This window comes from Lygodium microphyllum, chromosome 7 (assembly GCF_053477565.2).
Source record: "Lygodium microphyllum isolate KBCC chromosome 7, Lygodium_microphyllum_v1.1.10, whole genome shotgun sequence".
Taxonomy (NCBI): Eukaryota; Viridiplantae; Streptophyta; class Polypodiopsida; order Schizaeales; family Lygodiaceae; genus Lygodium; species Lygodium microphyllum.
In genome coordinates this window covers 154,258,735-154,272,954 of record NC_141141.1, presented here as the reverse complement: position 1 = coordinate 154,272,954, position 14,220 = coordinate 154,258,735, and positions in this window count along the sequence as shown.

The following is a 14,220-nucleotide window of genomic DNA, read 5'->3' as shown; positions in this document are numbered from 1 at the left end:
GAATAATATTTCAATTATTTGCAGAAATATTGAAGATTTTTCAAGAATTTTTTTGTAGTTTTTTGGATTTTAATTGAATTTTAATGAACATTTGACTTTATTAATGTGTTTTTAGAGTTTTCGGGACTTGAAGTACTCGTGACTGCATATGAACGGCTGCTAATGACTGTGACTGCATACGAATGGATGCAAGACCCTATCGCACGAACAAGTCGGACGTGCGTCCTCGTGCAAGAACATACATGAACAACCATCGACATTAAAACGTTGACCACAGCGCGCGAAGGGGGGCAAACAAGGGGTGAGGGGTAAAGGGCGGAGGTAGGGGGTGGGACAGGGGACTTAGGTGGGGGGTGAGGTAAATTGAGAGAAGGGGATGGGTAAATTTGGGGAGGGGGTCAACTTAGATGGGGGGGTCTAGAGGGGTGGGCAGGTTGGGTGGGGGTGGAGGAGGAGGAGAAGAGGAGGAGAAGGGGCATGGGCGGGCGGACGGGTCGGCCAGGACGACGAGCGGCAGTGCGAACGCGGGCGGGTGCAGCGGCACGTGGGGCACAGGCGAGCGGACGGGGAGCAGGCAGGCGGCGGCAGGGAGAGGAAGGGGAGGAGAAGTGGTGGAGGAGGGCGGCGTGGGCCACAGAGGCGGCGGAGCAACGGCGAGGACAGCGGGTGGGCGGCGGGAGGGAGGGGAAGGGGAGGAAGAAGGAGAAGAGAAGAAAGAGGAAGGGAGGGAGGTGGGAGAAGAAGAGGGAGGGGGAAGGAAAAGGGGAGGAGGAGGAGGGAAGAAGAGGGAGGGAGGGAGAAGAACAGGGGAGGAGAACGAGGGAAGAAGACGGGGAGAGAGAAAGAGAAGGAGAGAGAAGGAAGAAGAGAGAGAAGAAGAAGGGGAAAAAAACCGTCGGATGGGGAGGGGGGAGAATTGTTTTTTTTTACAAAAAAAGAAATGTTGTTGTTTTGTTTTGTTTTTTGTTTTTTGTGTTTTTTTTTGTTTTTTTGTGATTTGTGTTTGGTAATGGTTTTGTTGGTGTTTTATTTATTTATTTATTTATTTATTGGTTTGGTTGTTTGTTTTGTTGTTGTTTTTTTTTTGTTAATGTTTTTGTTAAAATAAAGAAAAAGAAAGAATGGGGAGCTGGTCCCGTCCCGTGCACATGCGCGGGGCGGGGTTTAAAAAAAATTTGCAGGGATGGGAAGCAACAAGGGCCAAGACTTTGGGACGAAAGGGCACGAAGAGAATGGAGCATGTCGAAGCACGTAAATTTAAAAATGCGTGCGTTCACACGCAAGGCAAGGTGCATGGGGACATGGCAAACAAAGAAAAATTAATAACTCGCAAATCATTCATTGGAACACAATGCGGTAAAAAGGAAAACTAGGCCAGAAGGTAAGGGGGAGACTGAAAAAAGTACAATGGGGTGGCCGGGATCAAATCAGGGCATTCCCCTGGGAAAAACACAAAAAACAACTCCAAAAATACATACGGGGATTAATATTGGAAAATCAGCACGCTAGAACGTGGGATGGAAAGAAGGAAAATTGTGCCAAATAACGTGCTCGACAAATCTATCATGTCAAAACACGGTTCCGACCAAGAGAGGACACGTTCACATGGAAAAAACCCAAAAAATGAATCCAAAAATGGACTCAAAGATGAATACGAAAAGAACTGAGCAGTGAAATGAAGGGTACTAAAAAGGGAAAATGTCAGCGAGAAGGGGATGCATAGGGATGTCACATCAAAACTCACTTTCGATGAAGTTAAAAGGGGTTCACATGCGAAAAACACAAAAAACGGAATCGAAAATATATTGAAAAATTAATAACAAAAAATATAGCGGTCGAAATAGGGTAGATAAAAAAGATAAAATGTGGGGAAAGGTTGGGAGACAGAGCAATCAAATGAAACTAGAATTCCGGTGAAAAGAGGGCATGTTCACATGGAAAAATGTTAAAAATAGGCACGAAAATGGCCCAAAAACGTGCAAAAATTAATATCGAATGAACCATGTATCGAAAGTATAGGGAGAAAAAAGGAAAAATGTTAGGGGGAAGATGGAGGACAGGGCTGTCATGTCTGATTGTTGTTTGGAAGCAATAAAGATACATTCACATGGAAAACCGTCCAATTTACGGGAAATGCTTCAAAAATTAATAACTCAAGAACCGTCAATCGAAATAGGGGTTGGTAAAAAGGAGAAATGGTTAGGTCAAAGGGACAAACAGGGTTATAAGGTTGGATGGGGGTCACAGTGAACATAGGATATGTTCTCAAGGAAAATCGTCACAATAAGGGATAAAGGGGAAAAAAAGAAGGAACAATCCCAAGGATGGGTTGAACATGGACGAGTGGGTGGGAAAGGGACCTCATCAGGGTAAAAACAGGTCATGGCATATATAGAGGATTAAAGTGAGACATATGCAAGGGGTATGCATCATAGACGCGCCCCCACAGTTATAACCTTAAGGGATAGGATTAAATGTAGAAACACAACCTAGGACTTGTCAACTGACTAGGTGTTGGCGTCCCCACGCTCAAAACATAACATACACTTGCAATCATAAGGATAAGGTTAGAAAGACTTGGTCCATTTCGCGTATGGTCGAAGGAACCGTCACTGCTACAGAAGGGTCGGAGTCGACTGTAGGAGGTACCACAGCTTGCTCCAATGTTCAGCCAACATGGCAAGGACCATGTAGCAGCACCTAGGGAGGTAGCTGGTTGATGAAGCCCGTCGGGGGAGGTGCCGTTGATGAAGGAGAGTCACTCAACTCACAGGCACTCAAATGGGATGAGAGAACAGTCACTCCCCCCATAACTGATATCACGCGAGTGAATATTAATGGCAACCCAGATCTCACACCCGATTTAGAAATCGACAAGGGAATGGTGAAGAGGGAGTATGCCAAGGTGCAGAGTTGATGGTGCATCAGTGTGTTCAACCCGTTTGGCATAGGTGCAAGGAGGAATGCCAGGGAGCCTTGCAGTATCGTGTACAGAACAGAGTGACGTGTCCTGTGCTGATGGCAGAGACCCATCCTGTGTGTGCATAGGGAAATGGAAACATACCTGACTCCAATTTTTGTAACGACCCTCAATCCTCACCTCTCAATAATTGATTAAAAAAACACCATTCACACTCAATCCACCCCTTGTCTCACGCTCTGTTGAAAGATATAGAGGGAATCCTCTAGTCACTTGTGCAAAGGTTGAATGCCTTGTGCGCATTTGATGGTGCAACTGTGCATCCCGTCTTGTGCCAATATACAGTGCAAGAAGGAAGGCCAAGGAGCCTTATGGTACAGTGCACATGAACAGATCGTGCATTGTGCATTGAGAGGCCCAACCCGTGTGTGCAACCCTCCATTCACACATCTCGCCTGTCATTTGATTTGAAGGGAAAGATTGGTCACTCACCCCACCCTCTATCTTACACTCTGTTAATAGATACAGAGGGAAACCCATACTCACATCCCCATCTTGTTAGGATGAAAGCTTACGTCACTTAAGGGGTTGGTGATGAAGATCGCTTTATCTGTTGTTGTCATCAGGATGTTGAAGACGAGGCGTACCCAGGGAGGCAGCCAACAATTCTCGTTACTTCAATGATTTGTAAGAAAGGTCGTCTGTTAAGAAGGGCAGACTGACTGATATTGTAGAGACAATGCACCAAGGGAGGTGGCTTCAAATTACTTGCTGGAAAGGTTCTGCTGATGAATCAGCTATCCTGAACTATGAGGTGTTACCACCTTTTCCACAGTCAGCTTCCCGCCCAAGGGTGTTTCCACCTTTTCTTGGAACGAGGCGTGTTATGACAGGGAATTTCTTCATTTTCTTCTATAACAGTTTTGTCTGTTTTGTTTTTGTTTTGTTCTTTTTTCTTTTTCTTTTTTTTCATTAAAAAAGAGAATGGTAGAAATACCATGCGTCAGGACCAACCTCACCACCATTGTTGGATCAAACGAGAAGAGAACAAGGTAGGGTTGAGAGGTATTTGTGAGGGGCTAGTAGAACGAGACCGCCTCATGAGGAAGATCATAAGAGCTATTAGAAGCACGAAGAGAATGACAGCGTGACGCCCAAAAAGGAGAGCGTAGGTCAATGTGATTATCAAGGTCCCCAAGGAGGGAATTACTTCTTCAAGCGATAGCCATTGATAAGAAAAGGATCATCAGAGGCATCAACAATCTGCACCTGAATCGAGCCATTAGGATTGACAGCAAGTACGTTGTACGGGTCCATCCACCATTGTTGAAGCTTGCCAGGAAACTTGCCAAATCTCGAATCATAAGCTAGGACAAGATCACCTTCTTTGAACTCCTTGTGCTTGATAAAACTGTCATGATAAGCCTTGCGTTGCACTTGAGTGGTTTCCATACACTGTAGGGCCATCCACTGAATCTCATCTAAACATTCCAAGTGTAGGAGGCGGCATTGCAATGACTCATCATCTCCCAAGCGTTTTTAACTACCACTCGCAAAGAGGGCAATTCTAGTTCAACAGGGAAGACGGCTTCTGTACCATACACTAGCTAGAAAGGGGTCTGTCCTATAGCTGCCTTATGGGAGGTTCTGTAAGAGGGCCTTTGTAAGTCGAACATCCCAATTGCGGTGATATGCGGCAATTGTTCTTATTAGGATCGAGCAAAGGATGCGATTGGTGACAACTTGGCCATTGGCTTTGGGGTAGTAAGGAGTGGACTTGCGATGGCGGATCTTATACAGCTCTGTAACTCCTCCATGATTTTGTTAAGGAAATGAGTACCTTTGTCACTTACCAGCTTGAGGGGATTGCCAAAATGGGTGATGATATTCTTGTACATGAACAAGGCTATGTAGTTACCATCGTCCTCTTTAGAGCTTTAGCTTCACACCACTTTGTGACATAATCTGTACATACCAGGATATATCTGTTCTACTTCCGTCTGGTAGCGGATCAATGGGGCCCAAAAAATCAATCCCCAACTTCTCGAACACCTTTAGGGGAAGAATAGGTTGCAATAGCATGGCACTTGTTTTGGTAGGTTTTCCCATTCGCTGACAAGCATCACATCTCTTGCAATAGTCATGTGCATCCTTGTGGAGGGTCGGCCACCAATATCTTGCTACTAACAGAGCCTTCCTGGCTGTCGCTTCTCCTGTGAAGTGTCCACCACATGGTTCGTCATGGCATGCTTTCAATACTATGTCGATTCCATCTCCTACGATACATCTTCTCAGCACTTTATCTTTGCCTCTCTTGTATAGTGCACCGCCTCTAGCAAGGTGTAGGGAGCTAATTCTAACTCTTCTTCTCATGGCTTGAGATGCCAGGAGGATACTGTTGAGTTGCCAGGAGGTTGGCTATGTTTGCATACCAGGGAGTAACTGTTTCTAGTTCATCAGGAAGGTCTGGATCATCCTGTTCCTCTCTCGCAGTTTGAGGGATCCGTGATATATGATCGGCTAGGACATGGGAACGACCAGGCTTAGTGACCACTTCAAAATCAAACTCTTGGAATAGGAGCAACCATCTCATCAGTCACCCTTTGATATCGGCTTTGTTCATTAAGAAGGACAGGGGCTTCATGATCCACGTAGAACTTGAAATATGTTGACAATAGATATTGTCGAAGCTTCTTTAGTGCAAACACCATTGCCAAGCACTCAAGCTCTGTCACTGTGTAGTTCCGCTCGCAGCCGATTACTTTCCGACTTGCATAATATACTGGTTGATCTAATTTAGAGGGGCCTTTTTGACATAGGACAACACATAGCCCTTCAACTGATGCATCTGTGTGCACATGAAACTCCTTCGTCCAATCAGGAGGCTGCAAGATAGATGCTTGAAAAATACATTGTTTTAGGGTATTAAAGTGTTCTTCGTAGTCATTAGTCCAAAGAAAATCCGTATCTTTCCTTAGGAGCTTGTGCAGAGGGGCTGTCTTGGTTGCAAAATGTGCAATAAATCTTTTGTAGTAGCCCACATGGCCGAGAAATCCTCTCAGTTAATTGAGGTTTGTTGGTGCTGTCAAGGCGGCAATCTTCTTAATCTTCGCTGGGTTTGTCACAATCCCTTGTGTAGAGACAATATGGCCCAAAAGAACTCCCGATGAGACGACAAAGACGCATTTGTCGGGGTTGAGAGAAATCCGATACTCTCGGCATCTATCAAAACATTGCTCTAGGTGTCCCCAATGCTCACGGATTAAGCTATAGACACAAAAGTCATCAAGATACACCTCAATGAAATCATGCAGATGATTCTGAAAGGCAGCCATCATTACTCGTTGGAAGGTGGTAGGAGCATTACAGAGCCCAAACGGCATCACTTTGTAGGCATAGGTCCCCCATTCTGTGGTGAAGGTTGTTTTGGATTGGTCCTCTTCTGTGATTTGGACGTGGTTATATCCGTTGAATCCATCCAAGAGGGAATACAGCTCATGGCCTGCCACTATGTCCAACAGTTGGTTTGTAAAAGGAATAGGGAAATGATCTTTCTTCGTCTTCAAGTTCAGCTTTCGAAAGTCTACACATATTCGAAGTTTCCTATTCTTCTTAGGTACTACCACAATGGACGAAACCCATTCACTGTTAGCCATGGGATAAATGAACTCGGATTCAAGGAGTTTCAATAATTCAGCCTTCACCAGAGCAGAATAATTAGGATTCATATGCCTTTGTCTTTGCCTTATAGGTTTGGCATCAAGCTCTAGGTCAATGTGATGCTGGCATACTATGGGATCAATCCCCTTTAGATCTTTATATGACCAAGCAAACACGTCTAAGTTCTCATTTAGTAAGTCTCACAGGACTACTAGTTCTTCTTCTGGAAGATTGAGACCCACTTTTAGGTGACGTTCAGTACCGTCAGTATCCAGGAACGTCACTTGTCTTTCACCTTCCACTTTGCGGATAAATGTCCCACCGGATTGCTTCTGGATAGAGGTCTAACTCTTTCAAAGGAGTAGTGTCATCATCTGATGTTCCACTAGAACCAATGTTCTCCTTCTGAATAGATGACTCATTTGTCTATTGAGATTGCTAGAAGGGTATCAGAGCTTTGTTTACTTCTGTGTGAGTGGTGATTTTTTCTAGACTTACAGATTTATCTTCAGGTCTAGGAATGTCACATAGCACTGACCTTCTAGAAGCCATGGCTCTGATGGCTCTGGCTTTTATTGACAAGGGGCATCATCATCATCTTTTCTCCAACATGAATAGTTAGGGCAATAGGAGCCATTGGTGAACTTAATTTGTATGCCTTTGATCCATTGCTTATGCAGATTCTGCATATTTTATGGTCCATTGGTCAACCCAAATGGAACCATGGTCATTCCATCCAACACCCCGAGATCTTCGGCCTCTGAGGTTTCTGTAGGGACATTAACAAGATTGTCCGCTATCGGAGGAACGTCTTCATTTGCACTTTCATAATCTGCTTTGTTTTCTTCCTCATCATTTTCATCCTCTTCCTCTGGAGGCTATGTGTCTGTTTCTATAGAGGCTATGTAGGAGAAGAACATATCCTCCGCCTCTGTGTCTATTTTTTCTTCTGCTTCTATCTCTGGCTCTGTCTCTACTACTACCTCTGCAACTGCCATGTAACAGGGAGAAACAGTACATCCATGCTTCTATTTCGCTGTTAGAGGTGATTTCAGAAGTTAATTCTAGTTGAGGCAGGAGGTATTCTCCTATGGACAAAGACTTTGCTTCCTTTGGTAGTTGGCTTACAGTGCCCACTATTAGGGACCGTGTCTCTATTTTCTTGGGAAAGATCTATTTAATAGCCTCTTCGTGTCTTGATGTACCATCTGTTACCTCGTTGGAGGAGTCAGTTATGACTTCGATGGATGTGGATCCATTGTCTTTTTGCGATCCATACAATTTCAACACCACTTTGTTGGATCCTTTGCCTAGGTTTAGGGTGCCTTTGAACCAGTTTGTCCTGGCTCTTGCTTCAAACAACCAAGGTCTTCCCAACAGCAGAGGGTATGAGGTCCCATAAGAGTTTGGTTTAACCACCAAATATGTCAGCCAATAGTCTCTTTCTGCAAGGGTTGTTTTTATGTATGGGAGGATGCCCAATGGTTTAATTCTACTTTGGTCTGCTAATCTGATAAGCCACTGCATAGGTTGAATTCCTTGCAACCATAAGTCTTTCATTGTCACATCCATCATTATGTTTACTGATGAGCCTTCATCAATCAATGCATCTGAAATAAAGCATCCTTCTATCCATACACCAATCTCTGGGATTCTAGGATCTAGGAAGGCATTAACCACATCTACTTCCTTTATAAGCTCCGGGGCCTTATTGGTCTTGGTCGTTGTTGAAGGAGCAATCCTTAGTCCACGTCTTCTTGTCAAGATGCTTTTGAATTTCTTTCAGTAGCTGGGAGATAGCATTAGCAACTGTCAGAATATTAAGTTTGGTTTAAAAGTGTCTAGGTCTTTTACCAAGACATATTCTTTGATAGGATCCATGGGCTCCAGCTTGCTGGGGAATGGGGCTACACCCATTTTCATCTTTCCTTTTTCTTTTAACAATGGCAGCATTAGCACTTCCTCTATTTTCAGAGATGCTTCTGTATCCTCTACCTCCTAGACCTCTGGTCCTATTTTTGGGACTGTCTCTGTGACTCTTTCTTGTGGCACTGTAGTGTTCTGTGTACTGCATTGTTTTGTCCTATACCGCTCTATCTCTTTGTTGGCAGGTTGAAATTCACCAACTTGGCAGGAGATTTATTCTCGTTCTGGACAACTGGTTCCTTCTTCTTGGCGCGCGTGATAGTGGCAACTTTTAACTCTACCAAATTGGAGGCAGGCTCTTGTGCCTTCTGTTGGCTATCAGTGGCATTGGCCTTGACAGGGGCTGGACTTGGATACTCCTTTGTAGTGTGGCCATCTCCTTTGCATCGGTTGCATAAGGGCTTGTAATCCACAGATCTTCTAGGGTTTGGACAATTTGGGGAGATATGACCCTTTTCTCCACACCTATAATATTCCACCTCTGATCTCTAACCACCGCCAGACTGTCATCCTTTGTAACTTTGAGAGGGAAACCTCCTTGGACCAAAATTAGGACCAAACTCCCTACACTTTGGTCCAATATCATGAGTTGTCATTTTGGATTCTAGCAAGTTGACTCTTGCATTTTCATCTTTCTGTCTTCATTCGTGCATCTCTTTCAGAGAGCAAATATCCTCTGTATGGTTCTTCCACAAATAGTAGAAACATAAAGATCAAGGAATGGTTGGTTTTTGGGTACATTCAGTGGCTAAATGTCCCGCTTGATGACACTTTCGGCACCATGTATTAGAATGCATCACATCTCTCCCAACTCTTGCAGGGGTGGATATATTAGCGGTATTCACCTTCAGTGTATGTAGTTGCTCTGTAATCACATCCATAAGCCCTTTCTTGATACTTGCAACTGAGTTGGATAAGTAGTCCTTCAGATTTTCACCCCCTGAAGTACTTGTAGTAGGGTTTTGCGAAGCTTCTGTAATTACTACATATACTGGTTGGGTTAATCCAGAGGGTCCTCTGTTTTGGTTCTGATTCAAAGCTCCTGTTGAGACTTGGGATTGTTGATTCCAGATGCTAGGGTTCCACTGTTGTTGAGTCACCATTGGAGGGACTGTTTGAGGACACTGTTGTTGTGGTTAAACCATCATTTGAGGCACTGTCGTCTGTGGTGATCACAGTGGGTTAGGTGCACTATACTGTGACACTGTTTGCATCTGGGGATAGGGGTAGGGAACTGTCCCTGGGACTGCATTTGGTGGGTATACCATTCCTGGCATGGGAGGAGGTAAGACTCCTCTTCCGGGAGTCATTAACAACCTTGCTTCAACTTCATCATACAATCTTGCACCTTCCACTGCAGCTTGCAGATTGACCAGTCTTCTCAATTCTACAAACTTGCGAACTTCTGGTTATAGGCCTCTGAGAAACACTCCTTTCTGGATACCTTCATTCAAATGATGGTTAGTCAATCTCTTCAGGATAGATTCCATTCGCGAGACATAAGCTTCTACTCTTTCTCCAAAGGACTGACTTCGGTTCATGAACTCCTATTGCATCCACTCTTCAAAATCTTCATGCCTAAATTTAGTGACGAAGGCCAACTTTGGGTCGTCCCATGTGCCAAAAGTTCCTGCTGCTTGTCTCTCATACAACTGAAACGCCGCGCCCTTGAAAGTGGCGGAAAATATTGCTAACCAATGCTCAGGGATTCTGGCATTGTTAGCCACACATGTTACCATAAATTCTGCTACATGAAGATTAGGGTCTTCATTATACTGCCCCTTAAAAATTGGCAATGGGACTACATTTGCTGGCCTGTCATCGATATTTCCAGGATGAATCTGACTAGGAAGGGGACCTTGAGTTGCCATGAGGACTTTTGTAAAGAGTGCTTTTAGGGCGTCAAAGGAGGCTTCTATTGCAAGCTCGTTCAACCTTGATTCTTGCCTTCTCTCTTCTCACGTACCTCTGGACTCGTTCTAACTCTTGCCTCTTGATTACGTTATTCATCAGCGGCTTGGCTCCAACCAATTGTTTAGTATTCAACAGAATAGAATCAGAGAGGGTGTCAGTCTCTAAGGGATTCTCTGGCCAACATCTCTTCTACTTCCTTCTTTTCAACATCTCTGAATTCGGCTTTCAAACCACTACAGAGGGGGAGATATTCCATTCTGAAAGTATCAAAACTCATTCTTCTTAGGATCGTTGTTGTGCCATCATTATAATAATGCCAGCTTCTGATAGTTTCAACCATGTATGTTGTGAGAAACACTCTGTCTACCAACTTTCAGTGGGTTGCTAATTGGACAAACAAAAGATTGTCAGTGCACCAAGCATCCCACGTATCTTACTTTTGAGCATCCACGAACAAATTCAAACTCTTTTCCTTCTTGTTTTTGTGAACCTCCACCGACCATGACTCTTGAAGCTTCTTCACAATCTCCCACTTAATGATGTCTGGAAACTTCTCAATGAATGCCAAATCTTCCATGGATGGTCATTCTCTATGTTTCTACCCTTCAGTTTGTTCCTAAACAATTTACCACCAAGATGCAAGTTTTTGCTGCTTCCACAGGAAGAGGAAATAGTCCACCACATAGAGCTTCCATCATGATGGTAATATGTTTCCGCCATTGTGGGATGAAATTCTTGTAGAAAGTGGCTTTGGCAATAAGAATCTCCAACTCTTTAGTGGAAGAAGAAACTTTGCAAACATCCATTGAATTCTCCTCTTCTTGGCAATGCCATTTCCTTCATTTTTAGCCTCTTCTGATGCTTGTTGATGGCAAGTTTCCCTGGCTGTGCACCAAAAACATGGAGCCCCAAGAGGAACACCAAGGAAAGGGGAATTCTACTACAAGAAAATCTATCTTATAACATCAACAAGCTTTTATTTCATTCTTTTGATGACAAAAACAAAGAAAACAACAATTCTTCACGCAGCATCGTAGTAGATATCTCCCACGGATTTGATAGAATCAACCATAATCTTTAACATCTTCATAAAATCCATCAATAGAACAAAGAATATAAAATAATACACCATTTTTTAATGGAAATAATCATATAGTATTCATCTTTAATGTCTTCATAGTTTTCTCTCTCAATCTCTCATATACAAACACACTGTTTTTGATAGATTTGTCTATCTCTGTCTCTCTCTCTCTCTCTCTCTCTCTCTCTCTCTCTCTCTCAATAATACATCACCTCCCCACTAAAATACTAAATAATGACACTTAATAATCCCTCTTAGGTTGTGGATGCACCTCCCAAGACATATGGGAGGTATGAAAGGGCACCAAAGCCACTACAATGTCTCTTCATAGCTCACTTCTGTCTCTGTCACTCCAGTCTTCTCTTCAGTCTCTTCAGCAACAACTGCTTCTTCCATTTGTTTTAGCTCTTTTGAGCTTAGATTCATCCTTTCCAAAAGTTAAAAAACTTTTTCAAAGACACACATTCATTCTACAGAACACTTATAGAAGATCTACAGAACAGAACAGAATAGGAACAGAGCAGAGACAGAAGGTCTACAGAAGGTTTACAGAGAGTTATAGAAGGACATCAAGAACAACAGAACCTCATAATTCATACTAAAAACATTCCAAAATATCAAAAACTATTTAATAAGCTTTCAAAAGATTTCAACCTTCAACAATCATCAATCCATGCTTCATACAGAAGAAAATCAGAACAAAATAGAAGGTATCAGAACCAATCAGAACCTACCAAAACATCACAAAGCCTCATATTTATAGTAAGAATCATCATGAACTTCCAAAAAATAATCAATATAATCCAAAACACTCTCAAACACTTCCATTAACAACCATAAATCACTCTAAATCCATAAAAAATCAACCATTCAAACCTTAAAAACAACAAAAATCAGTCAAAAACTCAGTCTTTTTCCACTCTCAACAATCTGTCCAATTGCGACTACGTTTATCAATCCTATTCGGGGTTGGGCTAGATGCAACAAAAACCTTAGGGAAAGCGAAGAGCTCAAGGACTAGGAAACCCTAAATTGAAAGAAAGACCAACGCTTTTGTACTTGCTGAGAAGAAGGTTGGGTTATTGATTAATGCAAGTGATTGATAGAACTTATGTCTTGTATCGTGTTTCAAACCTTAACATATGCCTTAGTTGAAAGAAGGGTGTGCTAAGTAAATTTTATGTAAAACCACTCCTGATCCCAAGGGGGAGAGTAAATACGCGATGGAAATGTTATCGCGACTATTTCCACAATGCTTGGAAAAGGATACCATTGATCGAATAACATCCTAAATGCTTTTGCATCAAAGTTGATTGTGGAATGTGATTTCATGGGCAATGAAGGAACGGTTTTCCTGAAAGATGATATTAGACTGATTGCCTTGATTGTGCTTGATTCCTTATTGGATTAATCAAGGAAGGATATTTTGCGTGGTTGGATCATCTCCAAGGTCATGTTGTGTTGTAACCCAAGAGGGCACTGCTCGATTCATGGGCCGAAGGTTGAGTGGTGAAAAGACCAACCATGGAAATTTGTGTCTCACTTAGGTCGCCTGGGGTCAGTGGAGCTCTGGACACCCCTTGCCTAGACCGGAACGGAGTTGTGGAGTGTCGTGAGCCCAACGTCTAGGGCTTTGAAAGATCCTATTCTAAATACTGGATAAAAATAGAAATTATGGTGCCATGTGATTTGGACAGGGACTTCTGTTGGACAGAAGGGATATATAAATCTCCTGTATGGATAGGAGACAAAGATTAACCTAAGATAACTTAAGGAACTTGTTTGAACGTGTTTGTTAAAGGACTGCTTGCTCTATCTCCGTGTGTGTGATGTAACTTACATGAACGAACCCTGTTCCCTAAAAGGCTTAATTAAGGAAGCCGATTTTGAGTGTCACACATAAATGCGATAGGACCTAATTAGAAAACTAAAGCTATCAAGGGAAGCGGGTGGGCAAAACCCTGATGGGTCTATCCTATGACAGGGTTGTCCCAGAGAACTCGGAGGCTTCTCACAAGGTTTTTTCATCGTTTGACCTCTAGGTAATGTTGAGTTAGAACCCGATTCATGTCGTTTTAGGGGACCGGAATGGGACTATGCCCTACAGGTAGAGAGCTTGAGCAACGCATCCCTCCCATTTCCCATTCTCTTTGAAGCAAGTGCGGCTTGGATCTGCTTCGGCTTGGGCATCTTTGCGTAAAGTAGGATGTCCCAGACTTGATGCTAGAATACTATTAGGAGACCTTGACCACTAGGAACTCGGATTTCAGGTGGATTCTAGTGGGTTGGGCCGCGAACGTTCCATTGCGAGGCGAACTCGGGAAACCCTAGGGAACAAAACCCGGAATATTCCATGGGAGTGCCGGGCGGCGATACTTAGATTTGTTTCGTGATGGACCGCTAAAATGTGCTTGGACAGAGCCAATAGGCGGGCACGTTACAATCACCACCACCTCATCTACCACTATCACCTCCTCTATCACCATCAATGCCTCCACCACTACTTCTCATTCTCTCTCCCAACTCTCTCTCTCTCCCAACTCTTTCTCTCTCTCTCTCTCTCTGAGATAGAGAGTTAACTGTTCTAGCCTAGATTATGCAAATAATGGGATTTGGGCCTTGAATATCTCATTTGATTTATAGTATTATAGGAATTCTTCTTCTAGAGTCATGCTTAATGGTGGAATTGTTGAGCCATTCATCCTTTCTAAATGTGTCT